Raw genomic sequence first — 18,453 nt, forward strand, 5'->3', positions numbered from 1 at the left:
CTGACCCAGAGAATAAAGTTAACGTTTACCCCTCACAGGTAACAGCATAAAAACAAAACCTAAAACATAAGGAAAAAAAAATTGGAATTGTGCATCCCCCCACAAAAAAAATAAAAAATAAGATAATAATAGGTTTTTACTACACTGGACTCTTAGAAACCGAAATCATAGCATCATGAAAACCTTCCAGCTTTCTGCTGGAAAGAGACCTCTGCATGCATTGGTGTTTTTCAGGCAGAAAGCCGACATTCATGGCGAAAACCTGATGGATCCCTATACAGTGAATGGGAATATGGCGAACCGAACGCAAATTCCAGAATTACATGAATACCATAATGCAGATGTAAACCAAGACTATTTAAAGTTTTACTGGATTCACATAAAACATTTACACTCACCTAAAGAATTATTAGGAACACCATACTAATACGGTGTTGGACCCCCTTTTTCCTTCAGAACTGCCTTAATTCTACGTGGCATTGATTCAACAAGGTGCTGATAGCATTCTTTAGAAATGTTGGCCCATATTGATAGGATAGCATCTTGCAGTTGATGTAGATTTGAGGGATGCACATCCAGGGCACGAAGCTCCCGTTCCACCACATCCCAAAGATGCTCTATTGGGTTGAGATCTGGTGACTGTGGGGGTCATTTTAGTACAGTGAACTCATTGTCATGTTCAAGAAACCAATTTGAAATGATTCGAGCTTTGTGACATGGTGCATTATCCTGCTGGAAGTAGCCATCAGAGGATGGGTACATGGTGGTCATGAAGGGATGGACATGGTCAGAAACAATGCTCAGGTAGCCCATGGCATTTAAACGATGCCCAATTGGCACTAAGGGGCCTAAAGTGTGCCCAGAAAACATCCCCCACACCATTACACCACCACCACCAGCCTGCACAGTGGTAACAAGGCATGATGGATACATGTTCTCATTCTGTTTACGCCAAATTCGGATGTTTTAACAGAAATCGAGACTCATCAGACCAGGCAACATTTTTCCAGTCTTCAACAGTCCAATTTTGGTGAGCTCTTGCAAATTGTAGCCTCTTTTTCCTATTTGTAGTGGAGATGAGTGGTACCCGGTGGGGTCTTCTGCTGTTGTAGCCCATCCGCCTCAAGGTTGTGCGTGTTCTGGCTTCACAAATGCTTTGCTGCATACCTCGGTTGTAACGAGTGGTTATTTCAGTCAATGTTGCTCTTCTATCAGCTTGAATCAGTCGGCCCATTCTCCTCTGACCTCTAGCATCCAAGCATTTTCGCCCACAGGACTGCTGCATACTGGATGTTTTTCCCTTTTCACACCATTCTTTGTAAACCCTAGAAATGGTTCTGACATTCAGTTTTGAGTTCAGGAGATTGTCTTGACCAGGACCACACCCCTAAATGCATTGAAGCAACTGCCATGTGATTGGTTGACTAGATAATTGCATTAATGAGTGGTTATTTCAGTCAACGATGCTCTTCTATCAGCTTGAATCAGTCGGCCCATTCTCCTCTGACCTCTAGCATCCACAAGGCATTTTTGCCCACTTGCCTGCCGCATACTGGATGTTTTTCCCTTTTCACATCATTCTTTGTAAACCCTAGAAATGGTTGTGCGTGAAAATCCCAGTAACTGAGCAGATTGTGAAATACTCAGACCGGCCCATCTGGCACCAACAACCATGCCATGCTCAAAAAATTGCTTAAATCACCTTTCTTTCCCATTCTGACATTCAGTTTGGAGTTCAGGAGATTGTCTTGACCAGGACCACCCCCTAAATGCATTGAAGCAACTGCCATTTGATTGGTTGACTAGATAATTGCATTAATGAGAAATAGAACAGGTGTTCCTAATAATTCTTTAGATGAGTGTATAGTGCAACATGATACTGATTGACCCACATTTACTAAAGTGAGTGCACCTACTGTGCCAAAATTAGTGGCAATTTGCTGTATTTCTGATGCAATTTACTGCATCTACTTTTAAGCCTCATGCAGACGTCCGTGGAAAACAGTACGTGAGATACCGGACTGGCATCTTGCTTAGTGCAGGAGCGCACGGCATCATTGGTTGCTATGACGCCGTGCGCCTCGTGCCGCCGCTGCTGTACAGTAATACACTCGTATGTTCTATACGAGTGTATCACTGTACAGCAGCGGCGGCATGAAGCGCACGGCGTCATAGCAACCAATGACGCCGTGCGCTCCTGCACTCAGCAGGAATCCAGGCCGGTATCTCACGGTACGTGTTCCACGGACGTGTGCATTAGGCTTTAGAAAAATCCACTCCACCCAGGTCGTTAACAACTCAGTTGAGCTCAAAGTATATAATTGTAGATTTGCTACTACATTAGATTACTACTCATTGTCTAAAGTAAAGACTATGCTCCTTAGATTAAACTACTGAAGATTTCAGAGAGATTTCAGCTCTGAAGCCTGTAATTTGAAAAGAAAATATAGACAGTAACACAGACTGTCAATCATGATAAGAACAACGTAAATAATGTGAAGCATTTGCAAAGTTACTCAACTTTGATTCATTCTAAATATACAGTAAGCATAGTTTCTGTCTTCATGGTGGCTTGCAGCACTGGGGTTTGAACTTGGCCAAGCACAACATCTGTATGATGTTCTTCCCGTGTTTGCGTGTGTTTCCTCCAGATACTCTGGTTTCCTCCTAAACTCCAAAGACATACTAATAGGGAACTTAGATTGTGAGCTCCACTGGGGACAGCGAGTAATGCTAATGTATGTAAAGTGCTGCGGAATATGTCAGCGCAATATAAATAAGGAATAATTAGAAAAATTATTAGCTGCTTCCAAATGCAACTTAGACAATCCCAAATATCAAGTAAGGGTTTCACACTAGCGTTTTTCTTTTCCGGCGCTGAGTTCCGTCCTAGGGGCTCAATACCGGAAAAAAACGCTTCAGTTTTATCCTAATGCATTCTGAATGGAGAGCATTCCGTTCAGTATGCATCAGGATGTCTTCAGTTCAGTCCCTCTTACGGTATTTGGCCGGAGAAAATACCGCAGCATGCACTGGGTAATAATGCCGGATCCAGTACCAAGTGTTCCGGAAAACCGCATCCGGTTTCCCCGTCTGTGCATGTGCAGACCTTTAAAAATGCAAAAAAAAAAAATGAAAAACGGATCAGTTTTTCCGGATGACACCGGAGAGATGGATCCGGAAATTCAATGCATTTGTCAGACGGATCCATCTACAAATGATATCTGTTTGCATACAGATTTCCGGATCCGGCAGGCAGTTCACGCAACTGTGAAAGTACCCTAAATTAGTTTAAAAAAAGTGTCTGTTTGAGCACCAATTCTGGGCAGGCACAGGATGACATTAAACACAGCTGGATATGAATGATGTTACTGGAATGTGAGCAGCTATTACAGTTTTATTACTGATTTTATACTAGCATTTAAGATATAAAGATGAACACTAAATGGAAGGCTTTTTCTATCCTAACTTGTCTGTATTTGTATATCATACACTACTTATGGATCAGTTTGTCATTAAAATGGGGCCTGAAACGTGCACTAAATGTGTGATGTTCTATTGGAAAACTAATGAAGGATTCATCGACGCCCATTATTACTTCTTTATGACGCCCCCTACAACTATAATACAAGCTTACATCTGTTCTTGGTTAAAGTTACACTAAATCTGTCTTGTGCAAAATTCTTAATTGTGTCGCAGGACTGTGACAGATCACCACCATTATAGTTAATATAAAAGGCCATCTGTGATAAATGGATTTATCGTTATAATTTGATTTGCATAAATCAGTAGAACATCTAATCAGAAATATATATTAGTAGGGGAAATTCTAGCTTATTTTACTGCCGGCGCGGTCTGTGCAAATGTCCTGAAAGCTCCTCAGTTTACCACAAGTAAAAGATTGAGGAGGGGAGGAGGGAGATGCAGCTGTAGCTTTTCATTCTATATTTCAGTGAAATGAGCAGGAAGGAGACATCTCAGGGGGAGTTTAAAAGGTCCAGTACAATTCTAATTTCACACAGGAAGAGTCCACGCATTATAGAAAAATGTGCATTTAAAAAACCAGCAGAGGAAAGAGAAGAGCCCAAAATATTCAGTAGACATAGCATTTATGGATACACAACATCTCCAACTATTTTTGAAGACAGATACACTTTCAAGGAATATTTATTTTCAGAAAACATTTGTGGGCTATATAGACAATGTTAAAAGGTTTTTTTTTAGGTTTAGGATATTGATGGCATCTCCACAGGATCAGAGGAAGACAGACTTGTGAGCCCACTGGCTGATCAGCTGTGGCCTCTTTTACTTGCATGTTGTGTACTACTAGGTAGCAGCAGTGGAGGGTATTGCAGTTTTGTCTTATTCACTTGAATACCCTGCACAGCGACTCCTAAGTACATGACATGCAGGTAGATGGTCCCAGCTGCAGCGCTGGCAAGAGTGCCATGGTCAACACCTGGCTGAAGGGGGTGCGAGAGTTGGCCCCCACTATCTGATATTGTTGGCTTATCCAAAAATACCCTTATCCTGGACAATAGTTTTAACAAAATTTGTTTAAAAGGGATTTCCAAGTGTTTAATACTGGTTACCTATCCTCAGGATAGGTCATCAACATCTGATCGGTGGAGGTCCTATTACCAGTTCCCCCACTGATCAGCTGTTTGAAGTAGCCCCGACTTTCCTATAAGTGCCACGGCCACTTCCTAGTCAGTGACATCCCCTTCATTGGTCATATGGCCTACACACAGCTCAGTCCCATTCAAGTGAACTGAGCTGCGTTAGCAAAAGCACAACCACTATCTGGACGGTGCTGTGCTTGGTAAACTGCAAGGAGGATGAGGCCTCTTCAAACAGCTGATTGGTAGGGTTGCTGGGTGTCGGACCCCCATGGAGCAGATACTGATGACCTATCCTGAGGATAGGTCATCATTATGAAACACTCAGACAACAAGATAATATAACTGCAGGGAATATCACTTCTACATTATAATAATAGACAAGCTACAGGTTTCAGCACCAGTATCTGGGACGTTATGATTCTAACCTGCATGGAATACACTGAATCCTAATAATGACCACAATGTGGTCTTTTCCAGATGTCAAACTTTACTGTGATTTTCAAGAAGATAATATTATATCTGCAATTCTCATTGCACTTGGATAATTGCAGAAACATCATATTTTATGCCCTTTCCCAGCAATTACATGTCTAATGGCAATGTATCCAAAGTACAGTACAAGCTGCTCAATATGATGAGGGTAAGTAACCCACCTTCTATATGCAGTGTCAGACTGAGGAATCCTCTCTGCAATGTTCTTTTTTAACATCGTTCCCTCTGGCGGTGCTGAAATTGGCATATTTTTAATAAAACAGAATACATCACTATCATCCAGCCAGTTTTAATCTCCTCCAGCCAATATTGTTTTCCAAATGCTGTAGAAGAGGGTCTAATTATTCCCACAAAATTGCACTGATTGCAAGTGCAGTAGTACATGCCACATGCCTAGGAAGCAACATTTCTTGGGAACTCCACACATGGACAAAATTGTCGGTACCCTTCCGTTAAAAAAAGAAAAACCCACAATGGTCACAAAGCAATAATAAATAAAAATGTACTAAAAATCAGCTAATGAGAATCAGAAATAATTTATTTAAAAAAACGAATGAAACTGGCCTGGAAAAAAAATGATGGTACCCCTAGAAAAGACTGAAAATAATTTCACCATAGGGACATGTTAAACTAAGGTGTGTCCTGTAATTAGCATCATAGGTGTCTTCAAACTTGTAATCAGTCAGTCTGTCTATTTAAAGGGTGAAAAGTAGTCACTGTGCTGTTTGGTGTTATGGGGTGTACCACACTGAACATGGACCAAAGAAAGCTAAGGAGAGAGCTGTCTCAGGAGATTAGAAAGAAAATGATAGACAAACATGTTAAAGATAAGACCATCTCCAAACACCTTGATGTTCCTCTTACTACAGTTGCACATAATATGCAGAAGTTTAATGTCTACAGGACTGTAGTCAACCTCTCTGCACATGGCCGCAAGAGGAAAATTAATGACAAATTGAAGAGACAGATAATAAAAATGGTAACCAAAAAGCCCAGAACAACTTCCAAAAAGATTAGAGGTGAACTCCAAGGTCAAGGTACGTCAGTGTCAGATCACACCATCCGCTGCTGTCTTAGCCAAAGTGGACTTAATGGAAGACGACCAAGGAGGTAACCATTGTTGAAAGCACATAATAAAAAAGCAAGACTGGAATTTGCTAAAAGGCATATTGAGAAGCCAAAAAGCTTGTGGGAGAATGTGATTTGGACAGATTAGACAAAACAGGAGATTTTTGGCAAGTCCCATCAGCTCTATGTTCACAGATGCAAAAATACAAGGAAAGGAACATTGTACCTACTGTGAAACATGGAGGAGGCTTGGTTCTGATTTGGGGCTGCTTTGCTGCATCTGGCACAGGCTGGCCTGATGAATAAAATCTCAAGACTATCAAGGCATTCTGGAACAAATGTGCTGCCCAGTGTCAGAAAGCTTAGCCTCAGTCGCAGGTCATGGGTCCTCCAACAGGATAATTACCTAAAACACACCGTTACAAAAACATCCAAGAAAGGCTAAGAACAAATGACTGAACGATCCTGAAGTGGCCTTCTATGAGCCTTATCTAAATCCTTTTGAACATCTGCGGAAGGAGCTGAAACATTCAGCCTGGAGAAGGCATCCTTCAAACCCGTGACCGCTGGAGCAGTTTGTGCAAAAAAATATTAAGTTAAGGGTACCATCATTTTTGCCAGTTATTTCAGTGACCATTGTGGGGGTTTTCTTTCTTTTTTTAGCAGAAGGGACCACCAATTTTCTCCACGTGTGTGTTTGGTGGAGTGAGAATAAAGGCAATGTGAGCAAGAAGCTTGAAAGGCAATTCTAATAAAGAAATAGGGGGGAATTTATCATGAGGGGAATATTTGAAGTTAGTTTTGCTTGAGTTTGCGTTGTACTTTATGCCACATTTATCAAATGTCTCATGTTGTTTGATAAATTAGTCTCATCTTTAAACCTAAAACTTTTGTCAAGAAAAGCTATTCCAGTTTTCCAACTCCACCCTCCTACTGGAGTGAGATTGCAACTTTTTTTGAGACTTTTTAAAACATCTCGATGATAAATCTGGAGTGACATAGCTAACCACACCCACTTTTTCACCCATATTTCAAAACAGGAGTGAGTCACAACTTTTTGAAACCAAAATTCTGGAGTGAAGGTATGATAAATCTGCCCCATAGACCAGACAAGTGCATACACAGTCCAGCCTCCTAGACTATTAGTATAGTACAGTATGGTATCAGTACAGCATAGTTGTTATATAGAAAGGGTGAAAGCCACAATCATGGAAGCCGGGGCCTAAAAGATTTCAGATGTATGCCCGACCATAAGCACACCCCATACCACTCTACTCCAAGGTGGACTGGGGTTCCTGGAGCCCACCAGAGGAAATTATTCTTAGGGCCCAACCTCCATATCATCAATAAAGTCTAAGGTTTTGATTCAAAGAAATAGACCCTAGTGGCAAGTTATTAGTTCCAAAGGTAGCTCCAAATGATTTAATCTCCTGGACCTTTGGGGCCCTCTACGGTATCAGAGCCTGGGCCCACAGGAGGATCTTCTAGTGCTCTGGTGGGACAGTCTGACACTTCTCTGGTCACACTGGCATATATGCAGATTACACTGCAAAATTGTCCCCACAGTAGGGACACAATACCTATACATTGATGCCACCTTATATCAATTACATAGCAGCAGTAGTTTTACATCCAAAAGTGCCCACACAAATGGACCAGCCAGATAAAAGGCACAGAAGTAAGCAAGCCTCGGAGTCCATGTGATGAGGAGCTGTCACCTCTCCTGACATTTCAGCTTTAATAACTTCTTGTCATCCCCAGGTAATAACAATTCTACTTAGTGTCACTGGCTGGACAGTGTCAGAATGTAGGGACACAGCCGCAACTCGTAGCACCCTCCACGGTCCTGCACTGCTTCTCCACTGACAGGAAATTATTTGTCTACAGACATCAGACGGGAAAGCAGAGAGGATGTGTCAGGTTCTGAGACCGCATCAGGAATCCATAAACCGAAAGAGGGGGGATACAGCACAACAACATGGAGAAAGCCCAGTGCTCAGTTGTCATAATCTAAAAAAATAAAGCAACACTGAAAGAAGACATGATATCACATTATCTTCCATTGACCCCAGGGTGGGTGTGGCAGCTTTACCTGCTTTGGAAGAACGCAAGACTGACTCGCAGAATTGTGTACATAATGGCAGCCAGTGCCCCCTTAACAATACCATATCACAGTACAAAATAACACCCCCGCAGAGCAAAATACCATACTGCAGCACAATATTCTCCCCTAGCAGTGCTTGCAGAAGCTGCCCCTCTGTGGTGGGCAGTGCCATCTGCCACGTTCTGTCCTCCTACTCTAGTTTTCTCAAGATAGCAATACAGTTGAATTCAGGAGTTAGGAGGAGCCAGGTCCAGCGGGTGCATCAGATCATTACTTACCTGGCTAGTCAGCCACCCTCGCCCCAGCACTGACACACTGGGAAGCTTCCCTAAAGGGTCTATGGCCGGTCACAGTAGGAGGTACCTACCTCTTCCATGCTGATGAGCACTCTCACACTGAGAAGTTACTGGTCCAAGTAGACGCTCACATGTAATTTTCTTTTTCTGTGGTCAAGTGTCAGTTAGAGCTCATGCCGATGAACGTATTTTCTTTCTGTGTCCGTTCCGTTTTTTTTGCAGACCGTATACGGAACCATTCATTTCAAAGAAAAACTAGAAGTTACTCCACGTGCATCCCGTTTCCGTATGTCCGTATTTCCGTTCCACAAGAAAATAGAACATGTCCTATTAATGTCCGCATTACGGACAGGGATAATGCTGTTCTATTAGGGGCCAGCTGTTCCGTTCCGCAAAATACGTTATGCGCATGGATGCCATCTGTATTCTTTTGCGGACTGCAAAATACATATGGTCGTGTTCATGAGCCCTTATAGAAGACGTCTGCCTGGGCATAATACCGCTGGTAACTATATATGTATATACTATCGCAGTAGTAATATACAATATTACAATATATTATACCTGACCACATATTATAATATAACTTCATACAGTTAAATACAATATAGTGTACATGATAACATATATAACTCTGTGATATCCTACATACATGGGCATAGTATACCTGTCCATATATAATAGCATAGCTTCATAGTGGTCACATACAGAATAGTATAGCATAGTTAAAGTGTCATACGGTAAAACTATAGATATATATCACATCTGATCATATTGTATATTATAACAGCTGACATACTGTAATAGCACCATAATAACCCTATACAGTGTGATGAGCACATAGCCAGCAGTGGGCACATTGTGTCATCCTCCATAGTACACTGTAATGACTATTCTGCCCCCCTCCTCTGTAACATTACAGTAGGAGCTCATTACATTCGCACAGTGGCTTCATGGCTGGGTATTTTGGAGCGGCACAGGGTGCAATGCTGACTGTTTCCACCTCTCATACAGGATGGAAGGAGATGGAACATGTCATATCAGATGAGGACAGAGTAAAAGTTGCACTGACCATACAGCACAACTGTCCTACCCAGAGTATTACATGAAAATGAAAATTTTAAAAAAAGTGGTGGGTGCCCCTAGTGTGCCCACCTACCTGCTGTCAGACGTCAGGCACAGAAGTAGCGGCAGTCCAGGGAGCAGTGCCCGGGTCACTGGCACAGGGTTACCCGCTCCCTTCACATTGCAGTGGTGAGTGGCTCAGAGCCTGAGCTCTTCTCTCTGCAGCCCAGCGCCGCCTCCGCTTCCACCTCCGCCTCTGCAAGTCTGAGCAGAGGAACCTGCTGCTGCAGCAACTCACCAGAGGGAAATCTCCGACCCCCTCCTCCTCCTCCTGGGGGCGGCAGAGGAGGGAGACTCTCGCCCCCACTCCTCAGGCGAGGGACAAGTTGCAGCTGCAGGGGGTGATACTGGCATGGAGCAATAAGTGTGGAAATGTCTCCTGGGACTGCTTGTCTGCCAGTGTTCATGCCAGCCCACACTGCCACCATAGATGCTGACAGTCCCTCACTGCTGCAATACCAAAGCTTCCACATCCCATCAACCTCATTGCAAAAGGATCTGCTGGATTGTCAGGGTGTCATTGTGGCACATTGAGAAACTTGGTGGGCACACTGGTATACGATGCCCTCTCTGCAAACAGCTTGTTATCCGCAAGTGGCATTAAGAAAGTATACTATAATAATTGCGTAATGAACGCTGCTGGAAATCTGCACACTGCACAAATCAGCGCGTGTTTCGAATCGTGCTCATTGATAAAGTACACCCCTTCCTCCACCCCACAGTCAGCGATTGACGACCGTCTGTGTCATGAAGCCTGTCAGTCGCTGATCGGTGGAGGAAGGTCTCGGACTTGGTCTCATGCACACGACTGTATTTTCTATCTGTGTCCAATCTGTATTTTTTGCGGATTGCACACGGACCCATTCATTTCCACGGGTCCGCATAAAAATATGGACCACACATGTTCGCATCCATGTGTCCATTCTGCAAAAAAAATTAGAAGACGTCCTGTTCTTGGCCGCAAAATGCAACCATTGAAGTCAATCGGTCCACAGAAAAAGGACACAATGTAAATGTATCCTGCACATGTACAGGAACAGCATGCTTCGGTGCAGTTTCACCATTTTTCACTGTTTTCAAATGGTTAAAGGTGGTTATTCCATGACAAACACTTATCCCCTATTCACAGGTTAGGGAATGAGTGATCATGCGGGGTGGGGTGCGACTGTAGGAGCCCCCACTGATCATGTGAATGGGACCCCTTGTTCCCCCATTTGAATGGATCAGCAGTCATGCATATGCACTGCCACTCCAGTCAAATCTATGGGACTGCCACTGATAGTCGCTTGTACTTGGCTGTATCTTACAAATCCATTCAACTGGGGGAACTCTTATGATTGGCAGGGACTCCAGCGGTCAGACCCCCGTAAATCAGACACGTATCCCTTCCCTTTACTGGCTGTGTAGTATTGCAGGTAAACAGAGAAATCAAAACTTTCATGACCCTGGTTCCAGGATTACAAGGGGCATCGTCTTCATATGAAGAAGTCAGGGCTCTGCGCTCTGACTAATCCCCAAGCCCCTCTCCCCTGGTTAGGGTGGGTATCAGGGCAGGTAGGCATCAGGGAGGGACTGGTTTGGACCACAGGGGCAGAGTTAGATCCAGTCAGTGAACCACGCTTGAGCTGTTGCTCCTGAGATCCTGATGGAGGAGTGAACCACTGCCCTGTCATCTTGACCAGCACCAGCTGCAGACTTGCTTGGGGTCTGCCATGCCTGAGGGGACATTAAAGGGAATCTCTGACCAATTGTATGCTGCCCTATCTGAAGGCAGCCTAAACTAGTGCAGAGACCTTGACTGAAACACTGGGTCACTTATTTTTTGACCAGAGACTGGGAATATGGAAACCCACTGTGCCCTGCCCTGTTCTTTGTGAGAGTTGCTCTTAGACCCTGTTAAACTGTAACCAGGTTGCGGTGTGTGCGGTGTGCCCTTTAATCCAGACTGTAACCAATACAGTTTAACTGTCCCTTAGAGACTTTACTGTTGATAAAAGTAACTGCCAAGTTCTGTGCCTTTATGAGACATTAACCACCAAGCTTTGCCCCTTGTAATAGACTCGGTAGCTGCTGAGCTTCGCAGCACTATACTGTGTTACAACCATCAAGTGTTGTGCCTCTGTTGGAGTAAAGTTATTCACATTTACTGTCACTTGTCCACCCATCGAGTGGGGTCCTGTAATTGGTTCATGGGCCAGACCCAGAACTGACCATTTTATAAATATATATATATATCACATGGCGTCCCTCTGGCACCATACTGCCGAGCCATAGGTGCTACGTATGGTGTATTATGGAGATCTTCTGTATAGAAGCAAGCTTCAAGGCCTCTCATTGTATCTCTATAATGCAGCTTCCAATGGCCCAGAAGAAAACTCCTTTTGCCTCCGTATCACATCACAGTTAGGGCTCCTGCACACAACCATATGTTGTGTACGTGTCCAATTAATATTTTTAGCGGATTGCATAAGGATCCATTCATTTTGTATGTGTCCACAAAAATAGACAGCACATGGATGTCATCCGTGTTCGCATCTATATGTCTGTTCTGCAAATTATAGAACATGTCCTATTCTTGATCGCATTACGTTCAAGGATAGTCATTTCTAGTGATGAGAGTGAGAGAATTGTGGATCACACATGGAAGGTGTCTATATTTGCAGACCCGTGGTTTGTGGACTGCAATATGGACGTGGTCGTGTGCATTAGACCGTACGCGAACATGTATTGTTTGTGGTCTCCATAACTTCTCACGTATCCAATGACTTTATTGTGTGTATTCACACAACAGTAGTTTTCCACGGACCTTGAGTTCACAGTGACACCACGGAAGCATGCTGTTTTTGTCCATGATTATGGATCCCTCACAAACATTATAGTTCGCATTTGGTCCTTGCTTTTCATAGACCATTAGTAGGAGATGCTCTGGAAACCAATTTTCAACCTAGGAGTGTCCACGAAATACAGATGACACACGGAGGGCAAAAAACAGACACATGGACCAAACATCAGTATGTTCATCAGTATGTTCATCAGACTGAAAAATATCCATCCAAACTCGTTCCTATGAATTCAAAACTTTAGCATCCAGATTTCTGGATAACATACGCATGCTGCTGTGACTCCTATTATTATGAGCGATCGTTATTGGTCGTATGACAAAAAGAAAAGAAACTACCTCCATCTCAGGCCAGCCAAATAGCCATCTAATTACAGGCTGATAAATGCTGCTTAGCTAAACTGAACACGACTGGAGAGTGAGATGGATCCAAGCAATTAGTTTTCTGTAATCAATGTAATCAATGACCTCCCTAATCGTGATCTCCAGCCGAGCTGGAAGTGAAGCTGTGGTCGTATTTGCTTCAGCAAAAATACATTTATGAGGAGATGAAAGGGTTCAACATCCTATAAGGAAAGTCAAACCCTTAATTCTCCGCTTGCCAAATCTTATCAACATGGCATCTGACTGAATATAATTCACATAGTTATAGAAAACAGAAAGAAAATGATAGATAACATTACCTTCAGACCCAGGTAATGGTGTCTACCCAGTGCTTGAAGTGGGCCGGAACGCGGCGGTACTCAGTACCGCCACTTCCAAAAATTGCCCTGGAGAGTACCAGCACCTCTCCGTGCGCCCAGTACGTGGGTTTCCGGTACCGGAGCGCAGCGGAGAGCTGGCAGTATCTCCTCCCTAATGTCGTTGGCTGGGCAGCTAGTGGAGGGGGGCGGGTCGTTGCAGAGTACGGCTCAGGCTGGCGCAGGCAGGGAGTTGACCTCACGTTAGGTGACGTCAACTCCTTCCCGCGCGCCTGTGTGGAGCGATCAGTGCGGCGACCAGTGACTGGTCCTCCTTGGAGTCAGGAGTCGGACGGTGCAGCAAAGAACATCGACTTTGCTTTGGAATCCAACTTCTGAAGAGTACTGGTGAGTGACAGGCACCCCCCCTCCCCCCACACACATTAGATCCTCTCTGTACCAGTAACCCCCCCCCCCTGGCAGGGGGGTACTGGTACAGAGAGGAATTAATGTGTGTGATGAGGGGGGGGGGGGGGGGGTCGGATGTGCAGGGGGGTACTGGTACAGAGAGGAACGAATGTGCGGGGGGGGGGGGGGTACTGGTACATAGAGGAACTAATATATATGTGTCTGATGGGTGGGTCTGATGTGTAGGGGGCCCCTGCACATCAGACCCCCCCATCACACACATATATATTAGTTCCTCTATGTACCAGGACCCCCCCCCCACCACCGCGCATTCGTTCCTCTCTGTACCAGTACCCCCCTGCACATCAGACCCCCCCCCCTCATCACACACATTAGTTCCTCTCTTTACCAGTACCCCCCCCCCCCCCCCACCACCACCACACATTAGTGCCTCTCTGTACCAGTACCCCTCTGCACATCAGACCCCCCATCACACACATATATATTAGTTCCTCTATGTACCAGTACCCCCCCCCCCCCCCCCCACCACCACCGCACATTCGTTCCTCTCTGAACCAGTACCCCCCTGCACATCAGACCCCCCCCTCATCACACACACACACACATTAATTCCTCTCTGTACCAGTACCCCCCTGGCAGGGGGGTACTGGTACAGAGAGGAATTAATGTGTGTGTGTGTGATGAGTGGGGGGGGGGGTCTGATGTGCAGGGGGGTACTGGTACAGAGAGGAACGAATGTGCGGTGGTGGGGGGGGTACTGTACTGGTACATAGAGGAACTAATATATATGTGTGTGATGGGGGGGTCTGATGTGCAGGGGCCCCCTGCACATCAGACCCCCCCATCACACACATATATATATTAGTTCCTCTATGTACCAGTACAGTACCCCCCCCACCACCGCACATTCGTTCCTCTCTGTACCAGTACCCCCCTGCACATCAGACCCCCCCCCCCCCCCACTCATCACACACACACACATTAATTCCTCTCTGTACCAGTACCCCCCTGCCAGGGGGGTACTGGTACAGAGAGGAATTAATGTGTGTGTGTGTGTGATGAGGGGGGGGTCTGATGTGCAGGGGGGTACTGGTTCAGAGAGGAACGAATGTGCGGTGGTGGGGGGGGGGGGTCCTGGTACATAGAGGAACTAATATATATGTGTGTGATGGGGGGGTCTGATGTGCAGGGGCCCCCTGCACATCAGACCCCCCCATCACACACATATATATATTAGTTCCTCTATGTACCAGGACCCCCCCCCCCCCCCCACCACCGCACATTCGTTCCTCTCTGAACCAGTACCCCCCTGCACATCAGACCCCCCCCCTCATCACACACACACACACATTAATTCAGTATTGGGGGGGGGAGCACCGGCGCCTAATAGAGTACCGGCACCTCTTTTGGCCCACTTAAAGCACTGTGTCTACCTGTTCACACCACGCCATGTTACATCCATTTTTAGGGCTAATAATTTCATAATATATCATTAAAGAGATTGGAGCTCCTCCATGAATCTCATACAATCTAATAGCTCCAAATCCACAGCAAGGCTTGGAGTTAAGAGGACTTTCCAGGACTTAAAGGGGTTGGCCACCATAAGTATAAAAAAAAACAATAAAGTGCCCCAGACAATAACTAAAGCCAAGAGGTATTTGTATCATGAGAGATATACTGTGTATATATAAAATGTCTAATGTGATCAGCATGATGTGAGGCAGTGTGGGCGGAGCAGCTGCAAAGTGAAAGTAAAAATCCCAGCATGCATCACAGCAAGTATCTTCAGAGGAGCGGTCACATGACATCTCTGCCTACTTGTGATGCCATAGTGACAACAGCACCTCAGGTGTCATCTCATCAGTCCTCCAGTCAAATAACTACATAGAGAAATCAACATAATGATAGCAATCCTACATTCCCAGCATTCAATAAAGGTTACTGCTTTTCCCACAATGTGATATACACTGCTCAAAAAAATAAAGGGAACACTTAAACAACACAATGTAACTCCAAGTCAATCACACTTCTGTGAAATCAAACTGTCCACTTAGGAAGCAACACTGAGTGACAATCAATTTCACATGCTGTTGTGCAAATGGGATATACAACAGGTGGAAATTATAGGCAATTAGCAAGACACCCCCAATAAAGGAGTGGTTCTGCAGGTGGTGACCTGACCACTTCTCAGTTCCTATGCTTCCTGGCTGATGTTTTGGTCACTTTTGAATGCTGGCGGTGCTTTCACTCTAGTGGTAGCATGAGACGGAGTCTACAACCCACACAAGTGGCTCAGGTAGTGCAGCTTATCCAGGATGGCACATCAATGCGAGCTGTGGCAAGAAGGTTTGCTGTGTCTGTCAGCGTAGTGTCCAGAGCATGGAGGCGCTACCAGGAGACAGGCCAGTACATCAGGAGACGTGGAGGAGGCCGTAGGAGGGCAACAACCCATCAGCAGGACCGCTACCTCCGCCTTTGTGCAAGGAGGAACAGGCGGAGCACTGCCAGAGCCCTGCAAAATGACCTTCAGCAGGCCACAAATGTTCATGTGTCTGCTCAAACGGTCAGAAGTAGACTCCATGAGGGTGATATGAGGGCCCGACGTCCACAGGTGGGGGTTGTGCTTACAGCCCAACACCGTGCAGGACGTTTGGCATTTGCCAGAAAACACCAAGATTGGCAAATTCGCCACTGGCGCCCTGTGCTCTTCACAGATGAAAGCAGGTTCACACTGAGCACATGTGACAGAGTCTGGAGACGCCGTGGAGAACGTTCTGCTGCCTGCAACATCCTCCAGCATGACCGGTTTGGCATTAGGTCAGTAATGGTGTGGGGTGGCATTTCTTTGGAGGGCCGCACAGCCCTCCATGTGCTCGCCAGAGGTAGCCTGACTGCCATTAGGTACCGAGATGAGATCCTCAGACCCCTTGTGAGACCATATGCTGGTGCGGTTGGCCCTGGGTTCCTCCTAATGCAAGACAATGCTAGACCTCATGTGGTTGGAGTGTGTCAGCAGTTCCTGCAAGACGAAGGCATTGATGCTATGGACTGGCCCGCCCGTTCCCCAGACCTGAATCCAATTGAGCACATCTGGGACATCACGTCTCGCTCTATCCACCAACATCACGTTGCACCACAGACTGTCCAGGAGTTGGCAGATGCTTTAGTCCAGGTCTGGGAGGAGATCCCTCAGGAGACCGTCCGCCACCTCATCAGGAGCATGCACAGGCGTTGTAGGGAGGTCATACAGGCACGTGGAGGCCACACACACTACTGAGCCTCATTTTGACTTGTTTTAAGGACATTACATCAAAGTTGGATCAGCCTGTAGTGTGTTTTTCCACTTTAAATTTGAGGGTGACTCCAAATCCAGACCTCCATGGGTTAAAAAAGAAGAATATTTAATTAATTCAGATCTAGGATGTGTTATTTTTGTGTTCCCTTTATTTTTTTGAGCAGTGTATATAAAATACATACATGTGTGTGGATATGTACATAGGTGTACAGGGGGTGAGTGTATATATATATGATATATGTGTGTGAAGATGGAGAGATATCTATCATTATTTACTATCTATATCTATTTACATCTCTATATCTATCTATAGCTACTGTGGCGGGAGGCGTATATCTCACCCAGATACCTCAGCTGGATGAGATAACTGAAATCCAGAAAGCTGCAATGGTTTCAGCAAAGTGTAGTTTGCCGAGACAGGTTTGTTTAGATTCTGTTCTGGGTTTCTGCTGTTTTAAAGAGACCCAGGGCTAATGTTTGTGATTGACCACAATGCCGATCGCAGACAGATGCCATGGTCTTTTGTAACCACAGCATCTGAGGTGGCTTTCCCCAAGAGTGCTGCACCACATATAGTGGCCCGCAATGCACAGGTACCAGCCGAGTGCAGGCAGTTTGCAGATGTGGACCCATTCACTTCAATGGGTCTGTGATCCGCAAGATACGTTCCGCACCACAAAAAAATAGAACATGTTCTATTTTTTTGAGGCGCAGAAGCACGGAGAGAAATTCTTTGGAAGCACTTTGTACTGCTTCCGTAGGCTTCGGTTCCTTGCCTCCGCTCCATACCACTCTGTATCTTGCAGACCCATTCAAGTCAATGGGATGTTTGACATACATGAGCGGGGCACACACACTTGTGTGCATGAGCCTTTAGACTGCAAATGCTAATTCACAGCAGCCTATAGAAGAAGCAATCTAAAGATCGCATGTTCAGATCCCTTAGGAGGGCTTTTAAATAAGGAGGGCTTTTTACAATATTAAAATTAAAATCATCCCTCTTTCTCCAAAAGAAAGATAAAAATAAATATAAAGTAAAAATATAAATTATTTTTGGCACCACCACTTTAAAAAAAAAGCTATCACTATTAAAATATGTATCCCATAGGGTGGACGGTATAACTGAAAAAAAAATATCTAAATGTCCAATTTGACTTTTTTTCATTGCTTCAAAAAAAAAAAAAAAAAAGAATAAAAAGTGATCAAAAACCCACTCACCAATACACTCCAAAGTGGTATAAATAATAAAACTACAGATCACAACGCAAAAAATGAGCCCTCATTCATCAACGTAGACAGAATTCTAAAACTGAAATGGGGATCAGAATATGGAGATGCAAAGAAAAGAATATTTTTTTTTTAAATGATCTTTTTCAGTATTAAAGGGAACCTGTCATCAACTTTATGCTGACCTCACTGAGGGCAGCATAAAATAGTGACAGATGCTCCGATTTCAGCGGTGTGTCACTCATGAGCTAAATGTACCGTATTTTTTGCCCCAAA

General features: G+C 44.8%; 1 protein-coding gene across 1 annotated transcript in view; it reads right to left on the bottom strand.

Moving 5' to 3' along the window:
* Window positions 1–10,399, bottom strand: part of ANKRD34B (ankyrin repeat domain 34B) — a 93,082-nt gene extending 82,683 nt beyond the window's left edge. The window contains exon 1 of the mRNA XM_040421492.1: window positions 9,742–10,399. The gene's annotated coding sequence lies outside the window, so the exon portion shown is untranslated. The remainder of the gene's footprint in view (window positions 1–9,741) is intronic.
* Between the last annotated feature and the right edge of the window lie 8,054 nt (window positions 10,400–18,453).

This window comes from Bufo bufo, chromosome 2, assembly GCF_905171765.1.
Source record: "Bufo bufo chromosome 2, aBufBuf1.1, whole genome shotgun sequence".
NCBI lineage: Eukaryota > Metazoa > Chordata > Amphibia > Anura > Bufonidae > Bufo > Bufo bufo.